Raw genomic sequence first — 22,242 nt, 5'->3', positions numbered from 1 at the left:
AGAAAATAAACATGATTCCAGAAGGACAACCATCCTGTGCAATGTCATCAGACTAATGGACCATAACAGTAATCAAGCATGAAAAAGATGAAATAAAGCAGATGTTTTACCATTAACTCCCCAGAAGACCTTCTTACAATGGACGTCTTTTCTAGATGCAGCCAACGAGCATTCGCTAGTGGTTCAGGACAGCCATTCAGTTGACTAGGAGCAAAGATAAAATGTCAGGATGCCAAAATTCACCTTTGAGAAATGTACACGTTGTTCAGGTTGGACCCATCGCCGTTCAGGCCCTACACGAGGGCTTGCCTTGGCACGGAGGAGCACCTAGCCATCATCATCTGGAAGCTCAGAGCCTTCCGCTGCTGGAAATCAATACCTTATTTGTACATGGAGAGGTGGGGGTTTAGATATTGCAAGAACTGTTTTGTTTTATAAACAGTACTAAAGCTTTGAAAGACTGGAGGACAGTGCTTTAGGTGTGATGGGGGATGAAACAGAAAGTGGGGGGAAAAATGTGTCCGAGATTTCTTAGTCTGTGTTCAACTAAAATGCCACAAACCTTAGTGTTCATACACCCATAACACACCGTACTGAAGAAACTCAAAGCATAATTCAGAAATAACGTCACTTTTACCATGCTCCTGTAAGTTCATATTATGAGCACTTTTACAGATGAGCAAACTGAATCATACAAAGTAATTCTTGCTCTGGGTTGTCCAGCAAGTCTGCAAGTAAAAATAACCAAATCACAGCATCCGCTACCCGCCATTCCCCACTTCCCAGCTGTGAGCACAGAAGCCTTCAAAGGCAGGACCAGGGTTAGTCACTCTCAAGCCCTTTATCATCCCAGAATAATTTATACTCCTTGGGCCTAGTCTCAAAAGCCAGTAATGGACTGGTTAGAAGAGTCCCATTTGTGTCAAGTGCTTGCTGTGAGACGTGCACTTTGTACAAAGTATAAGATTCAGCGCCTGTCAAGTCTTTACTCCAAACTGGAACATGACCTGCCTGATAGGAAAGAGTTAATTTCTGTAGGACTGAGGCATCTATTCAGTACCAGGCCACTAGAAATATAATTTACTATCCCAGGAGGACAATGTGAAAATGTCTCCCAAGGGAATCTGGAAACAAAATATTTCGAGGTCAAGGAGCGAGGAGGAATCTGGAGGAATCCCAAACAAGCCCCCGGAGTTTGCAAGGAGAGGTGGGGGCATGCCTACCACTATGAGAGCAATCTGAGGGGACAAAGCGGGCCCTAACTGCATAGGCTAGGTATGTATCAGCACCTCATTAAAAGGATGCTGACAGAAGGTTTTGGATTTGCTGCTTTGTAGAAGAACAAATCTCACTACTTTTTTTTTAATCATTTTCCTTTCTGTAACCTTTCTCACCTGTCTTGTATGCCATAAAGGAAAAAATTATTGGCTTCTGCCTTAATTTAGCTCGAGTGAAAGGTGATTTCAAAATAACAGGCTAGCAGCAGGGCATTCTGGGCCTATCGATGTGGTGATTCTTAGAAGGGAAATGTCTGGCATTACTTCCGGGTACCTACAGAGCAGCAGGGTGGATCTTCGCTGAGCTGTAGCGGCTCATTTTGGAGCTTGACACACCAGAGGTGGAACAGAAGAGCAGTGTTGGAATGGTCTCGGCATGCAGCAAGGCATGGAGCTTTCCACAGCGGCCCTCTAATTCACCCATATTCAACAAGAGGCTTTTATTAAAGCTACCAGCTACCAGAAGGTCTGTTACAGCTGAGTTCTCTTACGTTTGCATACCTGACAGGAAACATCAACTTTAAAGATAATATCCAGTTGCCTGTTTCTCTTCCCAGAACATTTTCATTGCCTGGGAAGACTGTCAAATCAGGACAAACAAACTGCAAGCTTTCAGTCTGGGTGAGGAACCTATGTTTCCAAGGAAGGTTAAATAAAACAGTTTCATATTTGGCGAAGCATTTTTTGCACTTCCCTATGACAACTCTTCTTGAATATGCCGCTTACTCCTTTGTCTCTCGTTGTGAATGACAGCTTTTTCAGGCCAGTTTTTGTGAGAACCTGCCAGTCTCCCATGGCACAGGGACAGCTTGTTGCAGGTTGATAAAAAGCAGTTCCCTACTTTCCCGCAAGACCTTATATTTAACTACCCTTAGATATGCTGGCTGCTTTACTCTTCACAAAGCACTGTTGGTGTACCAGGCTCTTCACAGGTAAGGTGGCTGCCTGCCCACAACCCACAGCTCAATTTCTGGCCTACCTTGCTTCATGAGATGTGTCAGATAAGACTCACAGTTTCCAGCTCTCCTGTCACATCTGTACTATCCTCTGAACTGTGATGATTTCTGAAGTGCAGGTATCAGAACTGAATGTGATATTTTAACAGAGCTGCTCCCATTTTTGTTTTGTTTTTACAGAAGCCAGGTCTTTGCTACTTTGGAGATACGCTGTCTGAATCATCCTTTTTTCACACAGCACTGCACTGAGAACACCTTGAGCACTTTATCTAAAACCTTCATGCAGGAAGAGCTTTCTAAAGCAGCCACCCATATTTTGGATATAACTGGCGCTTTTTGCCTTATATCTGGTTTATGGACATAAGCACCAGGCAGTAGTAGAATGATCTGGGTCCTGATACAGCAGTGACCTTACATCAGTATTTATTATCTTGTTAATCCCTCTGTCATTTGGAAACATCGTCATTAAAAATCCTTTAGCACAGTATTGATCATGTAGACTATTAAAATTCTATATGGAGCGCTACAAACCATCCCGCTCACTATTATCCCCTTGTTCTGAAATCTCTCTGTGAGTTCTTTTTATACCCAGCTGTTATGACCAGGTTAATTCCATATATGGTCCTTCCTTACAATTAAAATTGCTTTAGCAAAATCCAGACATATGATATTAACTCTATTATCTCTATTGACTGAAGCTTTAACCCTGCCAAAAAAACCCAAACCCACAAGCTTTGTTAGACAGGACCTACTTCCATGAGACCATATATTGACTGTTCAAGCTAAAATACAATTATATTCACATCCTGTAACTACTTGTTAATATTGTACCAGATTAATCATTCTGTTATTGTAACAAAGTTTAGTGATAGACTAACTAGTCCAGAGTTTGTTAGGTCAGACTAACTAACTAACGAAGGTTGTTCTTTTTCAATGTGGGAACTACATCAGTATAAGGATGAGTGCATCAAAATTTCAGTATCTGCTATCTTCCAGTGGAATGAAAATAGAAAAAGCTTAAGAATTACAACTCGGAAGAGGTTATTAACATTTCCTACAACAAAACAGAGCTGACATAACCATAAAATAGAAGAAAAACAACAGCCGTTTGGAATATGCCTTAGGAGGTTGCATGGAGCTGAGCTAGTATCACTGCTGTAAGTGGAAAGCCAACAAATATGACGGCAGCTGATATTCTGAATGTAACGGTACCTTGAAAAAGGCACTGTTACCATACTTCAGTGAGACGCTAGGGAAAAAAAGGGAGATATACGTCCCAGTAACAGCATGATCTGCCCCTTGCTCTCAGAGTCAGGGATCCGACTTCATCTTGCACCTTTGGGAGCCACCAGCAGCCAGACAGATGAGAAGTCACCGAACCAGTTCAGCAGCAGCTTCCTCAGCATGACAGGAGTGAGCGTGCTTGAAGAAAAACACTGGCAAGGAATAAGGTTTCTGTTAAAGATATTGAAGGTTTCATTGCATGCTTTTGTAACTAATAACTTGTACCAGTTGGAGATGATGGATTTCTTGAGGGACAACATAAGTTATCTTGGAGAACAGAGAAATGCTGGACCTAATTTGGCTTTAAGAGTGTTAGTAATTACTTACACCAGAAACTCTTTATTACTTACTTACGCTAAGTACCTGAATTTAAATGCATTATTAGGTATCATAAGACACAATTACCTTTGTCTATTCATAAACTGGTTAGGTTTGTTTATCCTTAAATTCAGAATAAATTTTGTTTACTCTCTGATGACACTCCTTGCTTTTCTATGCATTGTTTTTGTTATCTGTGTTATGCTAAAATAGAGCGCACATCTGATTTGAAGTTATTTAGAGAAGCAACATTCCATCAGAGATGGGGACTGAACGTACATTAGACCTATGGAAGCACAGGGGAAAACCAGGGTACTGGTCTGTCCATTTACTCGTTTGTGTATTGAATGATTTACAGTTAATTTAATTTGCAGTTAGCTTACTCTAGTGCTTTCCTCACTGTTAGTCTGTGATCTCCAGCAACATTTCTTGTTGCTGAAACCAGAAACCTGGCTCAGAGATCAAAGCATAACTGGGCAGGGAGACATCATGAAGCACAATGCAGGATTTTCCCCCCTGGTTTGGCTTACAAACTTGGCGTTAATAAATAAGAATCACAGGAATGTATGATAAAAATTGCAATTCTTCTGTTTAATTGTGATGACCCATACTCTTTACCAAAGAATTTAATGTCATTATGGAGGGAGTCAACAAAAATGTTGATTTGGCAAGTGCTGCCATAAATATGGTAACATAATTTGTGGGTGTGTCTTTTCAGAGAGAGTGTAACAAATGGGCATGGGCTTTTGTTTAATGTAGGGGTTTTGAGGAGTTTGGGGTTTTTTGTTTTGTTTTATAAAGAAGAGGTTAATGTAAATTTGTGCCCTGGGTTCTACTAATATGTCTTTTGTTAAAGAGGCCTTTCAGAAAATGAATTATCTTTGATACTTATTTCTGATGCAGTGCCACATGTATGGTACGCTTTTGAATATGGGTCAAATGGGGGATGTAATTTTTAGATTTAACTCCCTGATGATCTTACCAGTGCTCTTTTTAAAGAGCAGCTGGGGCAAATAGGGTATAGTTGAATAATTACTACCTTAAGTATTTCACAAATCATTGTGCAGTGTATTTTTGTTTCATTTTACCTTTTTTACTTTTGTCTGTTTCTTTTTAAGTGCCTCTGACATGTCCTCTACTTATAAAATACAAGAATATACAGCATACACCAAATAAATTTCTAACACAACTCTAGTGCAATCAGTGAAGACACATCAAGGAGGAATCTTGTTTTATGTTACTAAATGCTGAATAGTTTATTATGTGGTGGCTGGTGTCTGAACTGGTATTTTAAAATTTCTGTCATACATCTTGAAGCCTCTAGATGGTTCCTGAAATGCTGATAAAATAAGTTTAATCTGACATCTAAATGACATGTAATGAATTGTTTACCAGCTACTTGCCTGCTTATTGAAAATAACATAGACAACACCAAGATGAGTTAAGATACTGAAATCTGAAGAGCTGACTTGCTTTGAAAACATCACATCAGTTCCAGCTGAACACATTAAAATCCCCCGTAAATGATGTCATAATACTTGGTGTGACCCAGGAGGCCAGGTTTGCCATAGCAGTTGGTCCACATAGCCTCGCAAAACCAAATACATGAATTGGTTTGTGCTAATTTCCTGAATGATCTGTGTAAAGAAACACTGACCTGGATAACGTTGAGATATTTTTCAGTTTCTTAGAGCACTGCTGCCTACATGTAATCATGGGCTTACAAGACTACGTTGTGTGTTTAGCTCTCTGAAACCTAAAAGGAGAAGAAAGCATACAAGTTTTTATCGTTATTACTGGTTTTGTAAATCTAAAAAGAAAACATACATTTCAGTGCTCACAAAAAGCGTGGCCAAAGGGGCATGTGCGCGGCATGCTTTGGGATGAGGTGGTACTCAGCGTAAGACAATGTGGTGCCAATGGGACTCATAACAAATCCTTAATTCTTAGGAAATTTGGAAGAGGATATTTAGGTGGAGGGAGATAAAAAGTCTTGGATTACTACAGGAAGAGAAAAGGTATGAAACAATTTTGTGAAGAAACACGGAAGGCCCACTCGATTCCTCTCAAAACAAACGAATAAGAAAACCCAACTGCCCCATCCCTGACTTGAAGTTCAGACCTACTCCATCGCCATTCAATGACTGGATTTAACTTACCTCCCTCCAAGGCGGCAGCTATGGGGAAATGAGTTAAAACACGCCTGGCCACAGGCGTGCTGCTTCATCAGCATAGCACCCGCGGCTGGCTCCTGAGCTACCTGGAGCTGCAGTGGTCACAACAGGGGCTGTTACCAGGCTTTGGTGAATGTTAGGGAGGGGATCTAGTCACAACTTTTCATTTAACCTGGTCATTCTCACCCCTCTGGTCCCAGCCTGTAAAATTTGGTATTTCCTCATTAGGATCCTCTACTTTCTTCCAACCAGCCTCTTCTCCCCACAGGCAGAAGAGAGCGGCAGTTTATTCTGGTATTACAATACATCCATAGCAAACAGCTCAAATAAGGGTGTCTGCCCAAACGAACAGAGAAACTAATGCAGTTGATGCAATTCCCGCACAGCTCCCTGCTGGCCCAGTAACACATTACCAGCATGCACGTCTCATTGTGCAAGGTATGGAAAAATAAAGGAATTGATTGTTCGAAAATGAAAGTGCAAAACTAGTGTTATATTGCAGAATACAGCTCACAGCCTGCCTCCGAGGAAATTGCTGTTGTGGGCTGGACAATTACTTCATGTGTTTGCTTGTGATTATGTGTTGTGCTAATGGCTCCTATGGAAGGAGCTGCTCTGTACTCCTGGGCCGGTGGAGCTGTACGGGAAGAATTTGGAGTGAGGGAATAAGGGACCAGTAGGTGCTGGTAAGAATAAGCTGCTCCTCAGGAATACTTAAAAATTATTCTTCAGTCATTTATAACAATTTCCTTTCCATCCCACTGCCTGGACAAACTACCTACAATAAATCAAATGTTGCTCTTGGCTGTGTATTAGCAGCAGCTTTCTGTAGAAAAGTATGGCTTGGATCCTTTTCAGGCAGACATTCCCAGTAGTGCAGACCTCAAAAACCAAGAAGTGGGATTTCTTCAAATTTTCCTCTTTTGCTTGAAAACAGCTGCTGAGAGCAGTCATGGAAAACATCATCTCTAGAAGAAATCTGTTGAGAAAGTCACACAGATCTGACAAGCCACAAACATGCAGAGCTATGGCAACTGGATTACAACCTGCACCGCAACATGGACTGCGCCAGGACTTTTCCGTACAATTAATATGTTATTTCACTGTTCATTTGATTTGCAATTCACATTTACTGTTATGTCCAAGATGGTCTTGGCAACAGCATTTGTAGCGGTTTGTGTAGTTTTGTCAATTATCCTGTAGTAATTCTGACATCTTTTTACTCTTCTCTGCTCACTTACCCTGATGTAGCAGAAAGGATATGTAAAAGTTGATCTCTATCAGAAATGAAACTTCTGTTAAACATGTCAGGAGTTTTGAAATTGTTTCTGTTCTAAAAACCCAGTATATTTTTACTATAATTTAGATAACAATGTATCAGGGACACATTAGGAAGAAGCCTGTGCTTCCTACCACACATACCCAAATCTGGTTTCAACCCTTTCAGAAATCTAGTATAGGTAATAGGTACTCTCAGCTGAACTGACACCCCGCTTGCCACTGCAAGTTAAGCTATATCTCTAGAACCTTACATATTGATTGAAACTTTAATTTTACACATTACAATTCGGAGGGGGAAAAAACCCACAAACAACCATGTTTGTGGCAAGGATTTTGAACTCATGGAAATTGTAACAACTTATGCAAAGGAAAAAAACAACACTGAAATAATGTGAACATTCATAAATATATAGATATAAATTTTATTAACCTATATGCATGTATTTATATATAATGGATAAGATGCATTTGCCAGTAACAAAGGGTGACAGTCAATACCTAGTGAACCATTTCCTAATATATTTTTTAAAGCAATTTGTCAGTATTCATACTATGGTCACATTCCCATGATAGAATTTCCAACAGTCCTGAATTGCAACACTTTGGAGAAACTTCCAGTTTTAGATGTCTCAGAAAACTGAGACAAACAGGAAGGTTAAAGTTCAGATGTAAGAAAGACAGACTTGGGAGACTTCTGAGACACGTATGCTACTGTTGCAACTGAGGTACCTCCAATGTAAAATTAAAGCCCTCATTTTAAGGTAATATCCAATTAAAAGGCTAATACCTGATATTTTGTTCTGCTTATAACCAGCACAGTTTTAGTCTTTGCTACCTCACCCTACCACCCCAGGAAAAACCAGCTCCCACTATTGTTCCTCATGATGGAGAAGGCCTGCTGATGCAGCCCAGCTGCTGCATGGTAAAAGCTACAGAGAGCTTGTCTTCATTTGGGTTTCTTTGTTAATTAAGCCACAGTAAGTTGCACACCATTTTAACAGCACAGACAAAAGCAGCTCTTTGGCAGGCTCTTCACTGCTGCTCTCCCTCTGTCCCACTTCTCCTGGCTGCCCACCAGGCAGCTGCTGGGAATCTGGGATCGGGGTTTCTGTCTCCATGCAAAATGCCTACTTTTACTGGCTGCTGTGCTAGCCTGGGCACTCGGCCAGCTTCTCCACTAGTCTCCTTACCATCACGCAGACAGCCTCTGGTACATGAGGTGTTTTGTGCAAGAGCTAGCCTAGCCTAAGTGGCTCTAACCTGCATGGCAACCTAGGCTCTGGGTTAATTCCGCTCAGTACTTGCCTACTTTTCAGGCATCCATAAAGGTCCTAATGTCCTCCCACAGTTCCCCCCGAGGCAAATACAGGCTTTCCCTTATTTGTGGCACTGGATCAAAACATATTAGTATAAAGATCCAGGGCACTTACACCCATGCACATATGCAGAAACTGCAAAAGTACTGTTAAACTCAACAAAATTGTGCTTGATGGAGGCTCATACCCAGTCTGGATGCAAGTATGCAAAATGTTTCCAATCACTGATGACACCGTCGTATATCATTGCTTGATAACATCAGCGTTCAGGGCAAAAATTTTGCCTTTCAGTTATTCCGGTAATCTCTGCCAGGGACTAAGAGAGGAAGATGCATCATTCTTCAACCCAGTCTTGGCTATTGACAAACAAAAGTGAAAGGAAGGAACGAGAAAAATGGAAGAAAGAACGCAGAAGGAAATGGTTTAACGTTGAAGGAAAAAGAAGAGAAAAAGATATGTAAATATAGAAATAAGCAGAGAAAGAAAAAAGCAACTAACAGAAGTATGTGAAGAAGGGGTGGAGAAGAACAGAAAGAAAAAAGGAAGAAATAAAAGTAAGCACTGTCAGACTCTCAGTGTTTTAATGTTGGCAGATTCTTTCAGTGCCTTGGTACCTCCTTTCTTGCACCATGGGAGAATTCAGTCAACAAAAATTGTGACAATTTCATGCCGAGATGTATGCAAAGCGAACTCTGCCAGATTGCAACAAGTGCCACCAGAGCAGGGTGCCCCATGCTTTGCAGTGCGCCAGTGCCTGGCTTTCTGCTCAAACTGCCTCCTTCGCTAGCTCCTCCAGGCAACTGCCTTTTGTCAGGGGTGGCTTCTTTCTGGCTGTGGCTTTCAGCCTCAGCTGAAGGCCAATGTCTTGGTACCTTGGCTAGTGATTGCATAGGCCCACAGCTTCTTAGGAGTGCCACTCTCCTCTATTACTGCATTATTTTTCAGCTTCTCCATCATGATTGGAACAGGAATAAAAAGGAATTAAAACTCTCTAGTCACTAGCTTGTTTTTTAGTTTGCAATGCATGTATCGCTTAATCCTCTGATGAAGGCAGGGGAGCAAACCAGGTACCCATAGCATCTCACACAAGATATCCGCACGCAAAATTACAGACATGCAAATTAAGATATTTCCTCAGTTTTCTGGCCCAATTTACTTTTGCTCCTGCATCAGTATGCACTGCATGGCCTGACCTTGCTTCACCTTCCTATACAACTAGAAGATGTTGAAACAGCACACAGAAGCGTCAAAAATCCTCTGCCCAGTTCAGGAGCTGTTTCTCCATGTGGCAGACTGTGGGGCTGTACCCTGTGGAAACCCAAGGCTGTCCATAAGCGGCTGCTTCCATGTGGATCACTCCTGCCTGAGGGATGGAGCTGGCAATTAATAGGAGCCTAACCCAGGAGCTGCACTCCCCAGATCAATAACTCTAGGTCTGGCACTACCAGCCCACCCAGCAGTACCGCTCTGATCCACACAGGATCATATTGCCATCAAATTAGTCAGAGCACAGTTATGATGCCAGCCCTGTGCTGGCTCCAAAGGACAAAATATTTAATCCATCACAAAGTTAATCAGCCACAGGTTTTAGACAAGATTTGAAGAACTGGGTGTTCTAAAGGATCTGATCCAGTACAGAGCCCTAAGTTACAAGTACCAAATTGTTGAACTGCGTCCCCAAAGACAGGATTTATTTGTGGTTACGTTAGGTGATGAATGGGGATTCTGAAAGTTGCCAGTGGAGACACAGGTGTGACAAACTTTACCTGTACATCACCTTTTCATATAGGGGCTGGAGGTAACGTGGAAAGGAATGTTAAGTAATAAGAAAAATGGTAATTTATCATACAAAAATAACAAACAAATGTGTTTGTTCTTAGACAAGGTTACTGTTGATGCCGGTACAGCTGTGGATCACCCAGGTTTGTTTTGTGCCTGTACAAGCCATGTGCCATCCCTAGGTAAATATGAGGGCTGAATTATCTGGATTTATACCAGCGAGGTATCCAAATGCTGTATTGTACCGAGAGTGCCACTGAAATCAGGGGAACAGCCCCCGATATATGCTGGCTGCTCAGCTGCCTGTTAAACAGGGTCAGGCTCATTCCGCCGCAGCAAAAATAAATTGCTGACTTTCAGTACACAACTGCAAGGTGAAAGAAAATAAAAACCAAACCACCCCAAAACCCCAAACAGCTGCTGATGAGAGATCGCTTATCCCCGTCAATCCTGCTGCTTAGCATCAGCCCAATTTGAGCAGATAATCAGTTGCCCATCACAGAGAAAAGAGACATGCTACTGGCTGAGGGAAAGCCAAACCAACCAACCCACCGAGAATGGTAAAAACAGTGTGATCTGGAGAATATAAACAATTCAAAAGTTGAAGGGGGAGTCATTCGATTAAAGTGGGGAAGGAAAATAGATTGGCTGAGGGTTTAAGTATGACTGACTGTAGTGATGAGGCACCAGAAGAACAAAGAGTTTAAGGAACCAGTACAGAAAGGGTTTCGTATCAGGAGGGACAAAAGTATCACAGGAAAGAGGAGAACAGTCAACAGACCGAAGACGACAGAGACTAAATGGAAGATGACAACAATGATGAAAAAGGAAGAAAATAAAATATGCCAGTACCTAAGATGGATAGTGAAAGAATTTACTTAACAGAGTCATGCAGAAAAGTCATTATCTCACAGCTAGTAAGTATATCAACATGCACACCATGGCTGTCTTACCGAAAGTAGTTGTTCTTGAAACCTCTATCCTGTTGTGTAAAGGAAAAAAAAACCAACAAAAAAAGAGGGATGCATTGAAAGAATCTTTCAAAATAATTTGTCAAGAAATACATATTTAAAGCAGTAGTATGGGCTCCATCAAAACACAAAAAGTCTGCTGCTTTTTTTTTTTCTACACAACATGCCGGAAGCAGAGTTGTTAGTGGCACATAACCACGACAGGAAACCACTTTCACCACTTTCATTAATTTTTCTAGGTATGACTAAGTATGAAATTGTTTCACAACAGGTAGAGCACCAAAGCCGTTACTTAGCCTTCAGCTATGCTGAGTAGTTAAGGGCATAAGAGCATTTTTGAATATATAACATGCTTTTTGGAAACACTATCCCATAAAATATCAGCTATGAATTACACAGAGCAGTCTGTAAACATACCAATATATAAAAAGATAAAACTCCTTTCTAAGTAACTCATAATCTTAAACCAATTCCAAGGCTGAAATAAGTTTAGATACCAAATATTAAAATTTTCCATTAACAAGAACCCACAGCCTTTAACAAGTGGACATTTTTACTATTTAGAAACTCTGGAATAACCCTCTTTATACTATTCCAAACATCCTCCACTGATAAACTCCATTAGTTTCTCTGTAGAATTAATTTATTACATATATTGTATGCACATGCATTATTTACAGCTTTGTAAACCCGTGCTAATGACTTTGGTATTGTCCCCTTCCAGAAGCCGCCGTACGCCAATGAAATACCTGATGACCTGTGGATTTATTTTTTCCCCCAACTGAAGAGCTTATGGGATCCTTTAGCTAGGAGTGGTTGTTAACCTGGAGGAGCTCATGTCCCTGTCTCCTGTGCTCTGGGAGCGAAGGGGCAGATGGTGTCACCAGGAGGGTGGCGACGCTGCCGGTGCTGCACACTGACGATCCCTGGAGCCTGCGGGAGGGCTGGGAGGCCACAAGCACGCTGCCCTTCGCGCGCTTGCTTGTCGGGATGGAAGGTCGGCCTCTGCACCCCCAGCTGCTGGGACTTGTGTGGCTGGCTCAGTCTCGTCCCCTGGGATAAAAAAAAAAAAAAAAAAAAAGACAACATCACTCTGATGCATGTTTTAAAATAAAACCAAAAGATGACAATAAAATAAATCAATCACAAACATGACTAATGCACAACCCCTTCATTCAGCACCTTTACCTTGTCTGTGACTCCGATCCTCAGAGATGCTGGTGGTCCTGCTTATATCTCAGCCTATGTAATGAGCCTGGTGTTTGCGTGGGCAGGGAAGTGGACAACACCTCTCCTCCCCACTCAGAAGCATTCATGTGCAGCAACTATCTCAGAAGTCCACAGTTCATGGCTTTTTACAAATCAGCAACTGCAGGCAGCAGAAAATTAGGTTGAAAATAATGACCATAAAATATTGTCCTTTTTTTTCCCCCGTGGAAGCACAGATGGCTTCTACATAAAGATCAAAGTCTGTGCCATTGCACGTATCAGTTTTGTGGTGTGGGATGGAGGCGTGAGCATTCAATCTCCAAAATTTTACAAGTAATTTAGGAAAAATAACTATTTTATATCTCAGAATTTGTTTTTTTTTTGACAGCTTATCTATGCACAGAAGTGAGATTTCTGTAGCCATGAAAACCAGTTGTGGGATATCAAGGAAGTTAGACAACTTCGGGTGGTAAAGTATTGAAGGTAATCCAGCACAACAAATTCAGACAAGACAAGATTGATTCAATTTTATATAAAATAATCATTGAAGTAGTTACAGTCCTATTTAAAAATGTATGTGTATATATATGCATACATATATACATGTGTATGTGTATAGATATAAACAAAATGGGAAAACCTCAGAAGTCAGTTTGTTGAAATCTGAGAGAAGCAGCCAGGAATACTTTTCATTCTCTGTGCAGCTTCATGACTTATTTTATTTGTGGTTTACTCTGAAAAGATGATGTGTAGCTGCTCTCAAGGTAAAAACAGACACGGAGTTTTTCAGAAACTAGAAAGTTACGTGTGTCTTGATCAGACTGATCTTTTTTTTTTTTCTTCCCTAAAAAGACAAGGGGGTGGGTGGGGGAAGGGAAGCAAACTCTTGAGACAGAAGGAAATTGCTATAGAAGATGAAGACAGGCCCACACAAATGCGTACACAGATAAATTTTGGGTAGCTGGCGGTCCTGTTGTTGCATGCACATTTCAGCGAAGCTGTCACAGGCTTTCCTGACCATCTGCATTTTTAAAGTGTTTTCTTCTTATTCTGATTGTTTTTGTAAAAGAAAAGAAAAAGATCAATGATGTAGTTGAAAATGCCTTTTGGAGCCAACCCTGCGAGTTCCAACAGTTTAACTGTCTGTAACACTAAATGCACTGCCTGTTGGACACGGCTTTGCCACTGGCTTTAGATCCCAGCCCTCTGATCGTGCCTGCAAAATTATCTGACACCTTTGGTTCAAATCTGTGAGAGCATTAAGTGTCCCTAAAAATAGAAAAGGAATTTCTCATGTCTTCAGACATCAGACACAAAGTCGGGCAAGAACAACACTGAAGGGATCCATGAATTACTACCTCCCTCACTGGTAATTCCCTGTAATAGGTGATCATCAAGGTAAATTCTGTTTAAATTTAGAGTTGTCTCTCACAGAAACATGCCTTCCTAATGCAGAAGGACCTCAACAGCGCTCTTCTGTGCAGGCCCTCATCAGGATAACAAGAGGGTAACATAGTCCACAACATTTAACATATAGGAGAAACAGGAGGTCCAGTCACAGGTGGAGAACGTGCAAAATTGTTACACACCTGTTTCCTCTACATTTCCTGTTAAAAAAACCCACCCCAAACCCAGCTGATTTGTAGAGAGGCGTTTCCGCTCAGATAGACATGGCAATAAAGTGCCAGTTCTAGTTTTAAAAAGCAGGAAAAAAAAATGCTAAAGAAAAATTTTTCTGATCTGGTGAGGTTTTCATGGGCTGGCTGCCAGCTGTCAGTCAGTCTCTCAGCATTTCCCTCGTGCTCTTCAGTAGCTCAGTGTCAAAGTAATTGGAGAAGGAGGAGAATGAAAATGGGGGGTGGTGGTGGAAATTAGTGGGATCTGGGTAATCTGTTCAAAGAACAAAATTCTAATGTAATGAATAACCTGTGTAATTGTTCCAAAACAACTGCATATTCAGACATTTAAGAATGATTTTGCTTTCGTCAAGCATAAATCTGGGAGTGGATTATACTGATCTGGATTACGGGACTCCTTTTCCCCCACCCAGAATAAGATTATGCTCCACGGAATCATCCAGATACAAATATCGCAGTATAAATCCACAACCTCTCATAACCTACCTCAATTATCCCATGTAGACCTGTGCTTTGCGGGACAAAGTTAAAAATAATTGCTACTGTAAATATTTTCAAATTATACTTTAGTGGCTGCATCTTGGTTAATGAACATGGCAGCAGGGATAATTTTGAGGCTTGGGGACTTCCCGTTGATTGCCAATCATCGCTTAGTTCGACAGACCCAGACCAGGGTGAAACTGGAGTGACACCGTGGGGAAGACGACAGCTGCTTTTACCTGGCGCAAATCAACACATCAACAGACTTATGCTGCTGTATTTCAGGTGTGTCTTTGGACTATCAGGATGTATATTTAGCAACTTGGTATTTTGTTTCCGTGTGTCCCAACTTGGCCAGTATGCCTTTATGCTCACAGCCTGCCTAACCAGGAGTGCCCACATGTTTGTTTCCAGATGTTCACCTTCATGTTCAGCTGGAAGGTGGTCTGGTAACAGCCAGAATAACAAGGCCCATCGTGGAGATTTCCTTTCCCACTGCCTCACTCCACTTTATTACCTGTGCCTCTGAAGTATTTATTTGATAAAGCTGCACTGCCTGCTTATCCAATCACATCTTTCAAACTTATTCATGAGGGATGACAGATGGGGTTACAGTGCAGGGGAAGGCTGATAGATGGTGAGAGCGTATTACCACACCAAGATGGCATGATACATTATTCTTTGTTTTCTGAGAAGGAAGAAGCCCCTCCTAGCATAAACAAACGTACCCCAGTATCTGCTGCGCCTTTATTGCCCTCAATGCGGAGGAAGATCTGCAAAATCAGGGAAGCATTGTTGCTAATTTGCATTTATTCAGCTTATAAAAATGCATTACTAAAGCTCAGGGGTCGTGGAAGAATACTTATTTACATGCCCCTTGGCAGAAATATTTTCTTTTTCATAGCATACATTTCAGTGGTAAGCAGTATCAGTAAGAGATTTCAACATTTCATCCCTTTGAATGTTTAAACCTTTCTAACAATTACATGAGTTCAAATACCAGCCAGGCCACTTCCATCTTCCATGGGCTTTCCTGTACCAATGGATCCAGATGCCCAGCCTCGCCCTTGTTCCAGCAGATCCAGATTTCAGAGTGCATCACGCAACCCACCCACCCTCATCTCTGCATCCTCTTCATGAAGCATATAGCTGCTCTCTCACCTCTCTTTAATCTCCAATAGCAGTTAGGCCTGGATAGGAGCTAGAGAAGGGGGTCACTCACTCCACTTATCGTTAAAATATACCCTTCTACAGCACTGTGGACAAAGGGTATGATTTGAAATCCCAGAACAGGGTCAGCCAAGCTCTGCCACCTTCCCTCACTGGGGCACACAAAGGCTTTTGCTGTCCACAGGGAGGGAGCTGCTTTTGGAGAAGGGTCAGGCTTCCTCTGCAAGAAATTGAAACCTTTACCTGGCAAAGGAGGGACCCAGAAGAGCAAGCTGCACATCCACATTGTTTCACACACCAAGCAGCTGAGGCAGCAGTCTTGGAGGCAGTGCTGGTTCACCCATGGGGCTCAGCAAGCTGACAAGAAAGTAGCTCCTCCATGTGTTGGTAACCTTAAATTTAAAAGGAGTGAGGCAGTGAGCTCAGGAGGAACAAGAACCTCCTGTGGTGGGGACAGAGGATGTCTCTGCAGAACCATCACCTCAAGGAGTGGACTGGTACTTGCAGCCTGGCCCCTGTGGCCTTGCCAGGACACCCCTGCGGCACCATCAGGTGGCAAATGTGACCCCTCCTCAATGGGTGCTGCCCAACCCTCCCACCCACTAGCTTAGACTTGCAATGCCATGCATCCATCTTTAAAAAGCAAACACTGCAAGCGATGCTGGGGGTGTCAGCAGCTTTCCCACCAGCATCTCCTTGGCTGGATACAGAGGCACACCCACGCCATGGAGGCACAAGGGCCTCTCACAGGGTGACCCCACTCCAGCACTGTTTTTATGTGGTTTCACCCTCACAGGCCCACCAGAGATGTGATGTGCAGGGGGAAGGTGATGACTTCTGAGATGGAAAACCTATTTGCAGCATGTGCCTGCAGAGCGCATCCTGCTGTGCTGCATCAAGCGTGATGAGGTCTGGCAGAGTGGCATCGGCTTCCTCTTTTGAAGGAAAGCTCCCAAGAAATATCAGGTTAAAAGCTTCCCCCCTCCCTTCCTTGCCATTAATGGCAATTTTGGTTGGCTATTCATGTTAGGTAGACATCTTTTCGTGTAACTGCACATACTCACTGCCTGAAAATAAGCTGTAGAAAAGCTCATTTATTTGAGAGGAGGACTTAAGGACTGTACGCAGGGGCAGCGTGCCCATTTGTACTTTTGTTGCTATGGTCCTCAGTCCCACAATAACTAGCCTGGGCACTATACTGGTGACAAGCTCATGGCGGGATGTGATGGGACTGCCAGAGGTGCAGTAAAATAACACTCCCTTTCTGGCACACAAAGGAGACCGGTTACTGGACAGAGTGTTGGTGTCACCACCCCTGCCCTTGCCATTTCCAACAGCTTGGTTACGTCTGAGCATGCAGGCAGCAGCCTTTGGTTGAGACCCCATCTAAGAAGTCAGCAACCAGGAGCAAAGACTTTTCCAGAATTAATACAGGAACAGGTAACTCAGCCAGCAAGGCATATGCTATCCAGCAATAGCTGTCAGGCACCAGTGCCCAATCTGCTCGCTGTTGATTCGTTCCTTTGTTTCTCTGGATGAGGTATTTCAGCTCCTTTCCCCAGGGTCTCCATCCATACCACATTGGGACTGCAAGCCATTCATGTGCCTGGCCCAAGGGATGCATGGCCATCACAAGGTGCTGCTGCAGCATTGCAGGCCCTGAACTGGCACTACGTTAGCTTTTAGAGTGATTAGTTTCATCTTACTTATTTTCCCAGGCGTTTGGAGGAGCCGTTGCCCAATGCTCTCTCAGGTATGCCCCCCTTGCAGCAGACAGACATTTCTGGTGCTGGGGTGTTCTCTCCTGCCTCCCTCAGCACCTCTGGCCAAGCTTCCATGTCTAACCACAGCTCAGAGACTGGCTGCTCACCTGCGGGCAGCACCATGACACTGCAGACCAGTGCTGGAGGGCGAGTTTAACTGGATTGGTCTTTGTAAAGCAAGCTGCCCCCTTGGGCAAGCCCAGCTCATCCTGGCAAGGGGGCTTCCCACCCCCCTGTGCCGGGCCGGCTCCCACGGCTAGGCACAGGCACCTTGGCTGCTACTCCACCGAGTCCCAGAGCCTCTGGCTGTCCACAGACCATCTCCTACTCCCATAGGAGACCACAGCCACATTGCCTCCAAGGACCAAAGATTTGCTTAATCTTCAGTCCTGTCCCGTTTTCAATTTCTTTCTCATTCTTCTTGCTAAAAGGGACTTGCTGCATTTCCAGCTGGACAGTCCCTCAAGCCCTTTGCTATCTAATCACTGTGTTAATCACGTATCTTCCTGGTGAGGATAGGGAAAGCTGTTTCTGCATTACCTCTAACATTTTTTTTCTTTAAATATAGTCCCTACTCATATTTTTTGTTTTAAACCAAACAGCTCAGATACATAGTTAAGATTAGGAGTATATCCAGAGGTAGCTGGAATCATGAAACTTCATTGTTAATCAGCCGATGACTTTGGCTGGGCTGACATTTGCCTGGCTATTTTTAGAGTATGACTCAGACACTGCACTACGGAGCCTGCAAAATCCCTGCGGGCTGATACCGGCGCCTCATTCAATGCTGTGCTGAAGCATCACGCGAGAGGGAAGGCGAGTCAAAGCGGGCAAAGGCTTTTGTTCACCTGCCTTTGGGCTTTCTTTAGAAAAGCAAGTAAACATGGGAAACAAGGTGTTACAAAAACTTAGTGGGATATTAGGAACTGGAAGGGAAATCCTCTTACCTGTCTCTCACAGGAGGATTTCCATCACACATCATTGTGCTGGTGGAAACAAAACCGGAGCCTGGCGAGTGCCTACTCCTAGATGTGCAGCTGAAAACCCAGAAGAGAAATTTTGAGTTCCCCCCCCCTCCCAGGCAGTCCTACAGGTAATTGAAGCCCCTGCTTTCCTGCCTGTATGACAGTTCATTGCTCGAGTCTCAGCTCTCACGTGGTCTCCCTACCAGCTGTTGTCATGAAGACAAGACCCACAGACCCAACTAGTGACCCTGGTAGGGTCCAAGGACCCAGGAGCTGTTCGGATTGGGTGCAGGGGGAAGGCATCAGTCTTTTGTGAATGACCTTGTTCTCCTGCATAACTTTGTTATGCATCACTCCAGAGAGGGCTGACAGGGATATCCTTGGAGGCTAGATTTTGCACATATTTAAATCCCTGTGAGGACTCCAAGACCTTCCTGTTGAAACAGCACATGACTGGAGAAGCAGCTATTCCTGTGAGCTGAGTTTCTCTTATGAAGGATGATACAACCTGAGCCCCCATCAGTCAGCTTTAATACTAGTCAAAAGTAGTCAAATCTTTACCAGAATCAAATCCCTGGTTCCTACAGTCCCTGTTTTGTGTTTGGGTTTTTTCCTTCTTTTTTTTTTCCTGTCCCTCCTTTCTGCTAGCAGAAAGTATATTCGGTCTAAAGTGCAATGGAAACTCTGGCTGCGCACTGGAAAGAAATCATCTAAGCAGTTATCTATTCCTTAGCATGAATGACCTCAGGTACATATCTGACCTGAGCGCAAGCAAGCAGGGCGGTATCTGTTCTCAGCCTAGACATGGGTAGCCAGGAAGCTCTGTGGAGGCAGTGAGGCCAGGAGCCCACCCTGCAGCTCCTGAAAAGCCTGACCTTTTCTGTACTCTGAAAAAGGAAGAAATAAGAGCTATTTCAGTGCCATCCACAATGCTAAGCTGTTATAGCACACAGAGAAATGATGCTTAGGAAAAGGTTGAGCTGACTCCTTCCAATTGCCTGTCCCCAGCTCTCACACTCCGTCAGCCTGCTAATATCTGTCATCTGGGTTTACCAGGCTAGTTATTACAGCAATGTATTAACTAGGGCTTGAAATTAAGAAAAATGCTTTCAACTACAGCCCTGTGACACACCATAATTAAGATTAATCTTTTACTTAGTGCCATGGTGGTACTGAGTGCCCCCTGACTGCAAATGGGTGTCACCTGTACAAATCCAGGCAGCTGCTAAGCCATCGCAGCCATCCTGCAGGGTACAGGTGCCAGCAGGAGAGGGGCTCTTAAAAACACTGTCCCTCCTGCTGCCTCTGCTCCAGCCTTCCCAGCGTGTGTGGCCAGGCACCACACCTCCCCTGCTACCTTGTGCTGTCCAAGTCTCTACTGTCTGCTCCCTTGCTTGTGTTGAGATGCCAGTCTGTTGTTGCTTAACCCACAGCAGAAAGGGGACTTCCCTTCACTTCTTAGCCTGTTTCTTGGACATCATCTGATTTTACTGCATTCATGAGATCCCTACCAGTGCTGGTCTGGCAGTGAGCTGGCTGAGCCTGCAGCAGGGGCAGCCTGCCTCCAAAGTCAGTGGTGCTACATCAATTTCTATCAGCCGAGGGCCTGGCACTCAGCCTTCCCGAGGAGACATTATGAGCTACTCTAGAGTGAGACATAAAACATTCATAGCATGTGTAACAGGGCACTGCAGTAATATGCGTGGATGGCAGAAAGCCTTTCTTCTGGGCGCCACCAGCTAACAAGTAAGCAGTAGAAAGCTTTAAGCCTAAGGAGCTTGTGTTTTGATTTGTTTTCAGCCTATACTTATTTTAATTCTAGTTAGTGCAACTACAGATGTTACTTGCGACACCATTGCCTGCATTGTCCGCAGCAGCCAATCCCACAGATCAATACAACGTTGCATTATGGTATTTTTGTTGCTTTTAGGTTTCATCTCTCATGCCTTTATCTTGGCATGGCAGGAGTAAATAACTACATGATTGTTTTCTACAATAGTATTTTACACATCCCTTAAGCTTCCTGTACAGACCAAGTAACACACATTTAGATATCCATCTTTAATAGGGGTGGGAAGTGTTTTGTATCCTACAAAATTTACAGCTCTCTGGGTGCTTCTTACGGTAGGTATCAGTTTTCTGAGGGCTGACTAAAAGTGCCCCAGCGCTGCAGACACAGGACTGAACACCAGCTAACACAAACGCTGGTATGATTTCCAGCCCCCTCAAGCAGCCAGCTTGTCGGGCAGCCACGGCTCCCCCACCCACACCACCCCCCGAAGATGGGCCGCAAGAGGCACAACCCTCAATAAATAACAAGTCGCTTCCCTTGCTAAGGTGTATGGCCAACGTGAGCTTTGTATTGCATCCCTGTAGGGCAAACCTCCCTGCCATCACATTGCCCAAGAACCTGGGCTTGCGATGCCCTAAGCGTGCAGGCAAGCAGATGTGTGAGGGTGGATGATAACCATCGCTGTGAGGCAGGTAGCTGCTGGGCCTGAATTTCTGTAGGTACAAACTGTAGAGAGATTATAGACTCCTCACAGCCAAAGAGCAAAGCTTTTCTATGGAAAAAAATAATCCCAAACCAAAAAACATCCACCATACTTCAAGCTCATTCATATATACCCCAAACACAAAGAACGGACTTCTCTGCCTTTTTTGTGATGAGCAAAAACCAGGCCAGAGTTGCATGAGCACAATGGACACAGAAAGGTGTTGCTGCAGAAAATAGCTCCTCCTGTGTGACCAGAATATGAACAGCTGAAAACTTGCACTAAAACGACAGAAGAAAAATGCACTGCAAAAGACAAAGTAACCACACTGCTTTTTACCTGTGATTTGCTGCTAGCCCTGGCCAGGACACCTCAGAGGGACACTGCAGAGAGGACTCCTGCCCTCCTCCTCCACATACCACCTAAAAGACTTTTGAGGGTTTGCATGCCCTGTTGGGCTGGTTTGGAGGATGCTCACGTGTATCTGTTTTCCTAGACATAGGCATCAGCAGCAGGAGGCCTGACTGACAGGGCATTTTCCCTTGGGCTGGGACATGGGGAAGAAGATAAACCCTTGCACATGGCAGCCCCAGGCTTCGAGCGCCCCCAAGGGTGGGCAAGCAACCTACAGCAGCTATTCAGGGCTTAGCCCTGACCACCAGCCAGGGCATATTCCCTGCTGAAGCCATTGTGCACACATATAGATTGCTAGGGTGTAAAGAAACGAGGAGGCTGTGCCATCTAGTATGTCCCTTCTTTCCTCATTTCTTCTGCTTTGCAAGTTGGACTACATCAGATTAGGCAGTGTCTATATCAGATTTTTCTGAATATCCTGCTCCATTGTAGCTATTGTTTTAAGAGACTTCTTTAAGGCACAACTTCTTTGCAGCTGTTTCTGTGTGATAATTTGTTGCCATATGACAAGCTCAAAGTCAGGTCAACAAAGAATTACTGCAGTAATGGAGAAAAGGCAGGGAAAGAGGGGAAATGCTCCTGAGAGCATTCTGCAGAAGTGAGCAATAAAGGAAATATATGCATAACCTGAGGAACAGGAGGCTTGATTGCAGCCTCACTGAGTGGGACTCAGGAATAAAGCCATCAACACCTGTGGGGTTGTAACAGCAAACTGGGTCTGACCACGAGGCTCCAGGCTGAAAACTTACACAA

Source organism: Phalacrocorax aristotelis, chromosome 4 (assembly GCF_949628215.1).
Source record: "Phalacrocorax aristotelis chromosome 4, bGulAri2.1, whole genome shotgun sequence".
In the NCBI taxonomy this organism is placed as follows: domain Eukaryota; kingdom Metazoa; phylum Chordata; class Aves; order Suliformes; family Phalacrocoracidae; genus Phalacrocorax; species Phalacrocorax aristotelis.
This window is presented reverse-complemented; position numbering follows the sequence as displayed.